Raw genomic sequence first — 3,809 nt, forward strand, 5'->3', positions numbered from 1 at the left:
AGGCGGCTCTCTTCTCCTAGTATCTGCCTTTCGCTTCATGCGTTCGACCGCCAGCAAAATAGAGGACCGGGTCTGTTGCCAGATTTGCAGGAAGTCCCCATATGCAGAGTCAGCAGCGGGTACCTGAGATGAAGTCGACACAGGAAGAGGGACTCTGGGATGTTGACTGTACACGATGTGAAACGGAGTGGAAGTGGTAGACTCACTTGTGTGGTTGTTGTATGAAAACTCCGCCCATGGAAGAAGCTGTACCCAGTTATCGTGCTGTGAAGAGATGAAGTGGTGGAGGTAATTTTCCATGATCTGGTTGATCCTCTCAACTTGCCCATTGGACTGGGGGTGATAGGCAGAGGAAAAGTCCAAACTCACATCCAGGAGTTTACAGAGGGCTCTCCAGAACTTGGAGGTAAACTGAACCCCCCGGTGGGACACAATGTGAAGAGGCAAGCCATGCAAGCGGAAGATGTGCAGAATGAAGAGACTTGCCAGTCGAGGAGCAGAGGGTAGGCCGGTCAGCGGGATAAAATGTGCCATCTTAGAGAACCGGTCCACCACTACCCAGATGGTGTTGCATCCTGCTGAGAGAGGAAGGTCTGTGACGAAGTCCATAGCAATGTGCTGCCAGGGGGCACTGGGTATAGGCAGGGGTTGAAGCAGGCCGGCAGGCTTGCTGTGAGTCACTTTGTTGGAGGCACACACTGTGCAAGCAGAGACAAAGTCCAGAACATCCTTAGGTAGCGTGGGCCACCAGAAGTGACGAGCGACCAGGTCTTGGGTTTTACGGACACCGGCGTGCCCAGCCAGTTTAGAACTGTGTCCCCAGCGGAGAATTCTTTTTCTGTCTGCCAACCAAACAAAAGTTCTCCCCGGAGGGATATTTCTAAGCTGCAGAGGATTGGCGGTGACAACGCAGGATGGGTCTATGATCGCCTGAAGGGACTCCACCGTGTCTTCCGTCTCAAATGATCTGGCAGTTGATGGTGATGACGATTTCCTAATTGCGCTTACTGGCCCTTTAAGGCCGGGGTGCGAGCGTGCGCGCGCACCCTACGGGATCCAGCCGAACGGAGCAGAAGTGAGCGCTGGCATCTCCTAGGAGGGAGACGGAGGCCAGCGCTCACAGATCCATGGCTGCGGGCGTCGGGAGGTGAGTAAACCCGACGGCCCGCGGCCATGGGCGCTACACTTGTCCCAGGGTACCAGGTCCCTCACCCATCTCCGCCCCTGTGCCTACTTCTCCAGAAAGTTTTCGCCCACTGAGAGTAACTATGATATTGGCAACCGCGAACTCTTAGCCATTAAATGGGCATTTGAAGAGTGGCGCCACTTCCTGGAGGGGGCTAGGCACCAGGTAACGGTCCTTACCGACCACAAGAATCTGGTTTTCCTAGAATCTGCTTGGAGGCTAAACCCGAGACAAGCTCGATGGGCGTTATTTTTTACCAGATTCAACTTTTTGGTCACCTATAGGGCTGGGTCTAAAAATATTAAGGCTGATGCACTGTCGCGTAGCTTCATGGCCAGCCCTCCTTCGGAGGAAAATCCTGCTTGTGTTTTGCCTCCAGGTATAATCATTTCCTCTATTGATTCTGATTTAGTCTCTGAAATTGCGTCTGATCAAGGTTCAGCTCCCGGGAACCTTCCTGAGAACAAGCTGTTTGTTCCCCTGCAATTCCGGCTAAGGGTACTTAGGGAAAATCATGATTCTGCACTATCTGGCCATCCAGGCATCCTGGGTACCAAGCACCTCATTGCCAGTAACTATTGGTGGCCTGGGTTGCTCAAGGACGTTAAAGCCTACGTCGCCGCTTGTGAAGTTTGTGCTAGGTCCAAGACTCCCAGGTCCCGACCAGCGGGCTTACTATGTTCTTTGCCCATTCTCCAGAGACCTTGGACCCATATCTCCATGGATTTCATCACCGATTTGCCTCCATCTCAAGGCAAGTCGGTGGTGTGGGTTGTAGTAGACCGCTTTAGTAAGATGTGCCACTTTGTGCCCCTCAAGAAACTACCCAATGCTAAGACGTTAGCTACCTTGTTTGTCAAACACATCCTGCGTCTCCATGGGGTCCCTGTCAATATTGTTTCTGACAGAGGGGTACAATTTGTTTCATTGTTTTGGAGAGCCTTCAGTAAAAAGTTGGAGATTGATCTGTCCTTCTCCTCTGCCTTCCATCCTGAAACTAATGGCCAAACTGAGAGGACTAATCAGTCTCTAGAACAATATTTAAGGTGTTTTATCTCTGACTGTCAATATGATTGGGTCTCATTCTTTCCCCTCGCCGAATTTTCCCTTAATAACCGGGTCAGTAACTCGTCAGGGGTCTCCCCCTTTTTCTGTCATTTTGGGTTTAATCCACGGTTCTCCTCCGTTTCACCTGGTAGTTCCAACAATCCGAGGTAGATGTCGTTCATCGGGAACTGTGCACAGTCTGGGCCCAGGTTCAGAAGAACCTAGAGGCGTCCCAGAGCATACAAAAGACTCAGGCAGATAGAAGACGTTCTGCTAACCCCTTGTTTGTGGTCGGGGATCTGGTGTTGCTATTGTCAAAAAATTTGCGCCTTAAAGTCCCGTCCAAGAAGTTTGCTCCCCGGTTTATAGGGCCATACAACGTCATTGAAGTCCTTAACCCTGTCTCCTTCCGACTGGAGTTGCCCCCGTATTTTCGAGTACACGACGTGTTTCATGCCTCCCTCCTAAAACGCTGCTCCCCGTCCTTGGCTCCCTCGAGGAAACCTCCGGTCCCTGTTCTCACCCCTGAGGGGGTAGAATTTGAGGTGGCCAAGATTGTGGACAGCAGGATGGTCTAAGGCTCCCTCCAGTACCTGGTCCATTGGAGGGGATACGGGCCTGAGGAGAGGAGTTGGGTACCCGCCCGGGATGTTCACGCTGGGGTATTGCTCAGGAGGTTCCACCTGCCTTTCCCCAATAAACCAGGTCCACCTAGAAAGGGTCCGGTGGCCCCTCATAAAAGGGGGGGTACTGTAAAGGATCTGCCAAACACAACTTCTGTGTCGACGCCCATAGGTAATCAGTCTGCACCTGCTTCTATGTCTGTGAGACTGACTCCATCTCCCACCACCCAGGATGGCAGGCTTAGGAGTGGGAGAGCCTATCGCAGCCTGGCCAGACGGAGCTAGCTCCCGCCCTCTGTCTATTTATACCTGCCTTTCCTGTTCCTCCTTTGCTTGTGATTCTTCTCTGCTGGTTTCCTGGCCCTGCTGCAGCTTCTTGAACTACTTATCCTCTGCTTGTGTTTGACCTTGGCTTTACTGACCACTCTTCTGCTCTGCGTTTTTGTACCTCGCTCATCTCCTGGTTTGACTCGGCTCGTTCACTTCGCTTGTTGCTCACGGTGTCCCCGTGGGCTACTTCCCCATTTCCCTAGCTTCTTGTACCTTTGTCTGTCGTGCACCTATTGAGTGTAGGGACCGTTGCCCAGTTGTACCCCGTCGCCTAGGGCGGGTCGTTGCAAGTAGGCAGGGACTTCAATGAAAACTATCAGCACAATTAGTCCTTGAGTTATTTTCTTTTGCTATGTCTGAGTTCAGAGAATGTTTAGCCAGATTGAGCTGGGAAAGCTGTGAAAGAATTGCTGGTGGCCATTTTGTTGTTCACCCAGCTTTCCCAGAAACAATTATAACTAGAAAATGGATGTGTAAAAATGTTCACGTAAAAAAACGATTGAGGTTTTAGATAATGAGACGCTCTTTTAGTCCGCCAATAATAACGTAAACCGTACAAGCTCTGCATGCCGCTTCCTGGAGACACAGCGTGGCTGCAGCACTCATTAGCATAACACAAGTAA

Source organism: Rhinoderma darwinii, chromosome 5 (genome assembly GCF_050947455.1).
Source record: "Rhinoderma darwinii isolate aRhiDar2 chromosome 5, aRhiDar2.hap1, whole genome shotgun sequence".
Lineage (NCBI taxonomy): Eukaryota > Metazoa > Chordata > Amphibia > Anura > Rhinodermatidae > Rhinoderma > Rhinoderma darwinii.